Source organism: Nestor notabilis, unplaced genomic scaffold (assembly GCF_000696875.1).
Source record: "Nestor notabilis isolate BGI_N333 unplaced genomic scaffold, ASM69687v1 scaffold9113, whole genome shotgun sequence".
Lineage (NCBI taxonomy): Eukaryota > Metazoa > Chordata > Aves > Psittaciformes > Psittacidae > Nestor > Nestor notabilis.
In genome coordinates this window covers 16,384-16,980 of record NW_009922397.1, presented here as the reverse complement: position 1 = coordinate 16,980, position 597 = coordinate 16,384, and the positions used below count along the sequence as shown (strand labels likewise).

Here is a 597-nt window from a genome sequence, read left to right as displayed (position 1 = left end):
CAGCCATCACTCCCTGTGTGTCCTACACCCTCACCACGCACAGCCCACCCCAAGCCTACTCTCCCTGTAGTGCCTTTCTGCTAAACACAGTTTCTGAAGCACCTGCTCCAGAGGATCACCTCTCCAGCTGTATCAAAACCCACTTGGATAACAAACTTTCCAGGGCAAGGACAATGTTAATATTTGACTTGTTGATACAGTGCTACATTCTCCTAATAGTAAGCAAGTAACAGGTCAGATTTCAGTTTCAAATTACTCTGTCCTATCCTGCATTCAGATTGTAAATTCTTTCTTTAGAATGGAGACAACCTCTCTCTCTTCCCCCTTGTCAAAACAACATTGCCCAACTGAGGCTTTTAGGCATTGCCACAATAAACATTAATGTATTGAGCTCCTCCTCAGCTTTCTGGACATTACTGCAGTATGGGGAGCTGTCAAGTAGTTCCTGACAATTCCTCCTGCTCAACAAGATCCCAAACAAATCTCTCCACCCAAATGCAAGGCTATGATAACCTCAATCCTATGGAGCCAGGGGAGATTATCTGTGAGCTCCCAAACACATCAACAAGTTGAATCCATTCTTTCTAGCTCTTTCCC

General features: G+C 44.6%; 1 protein-coding gene across 3 annotated transcripts in view; it reads right to left on the bottom strand.

Annotated features, from left to right (window-relative positions):
- Positions 1-597, bottom strand: part of GPR137B (G protein-coupled receptor 137B) — a 30,102-nt gene that overhangs the window by 14,899 nt on the left and 14,606 nt on the right. The window lies entirely within an intron of this gene.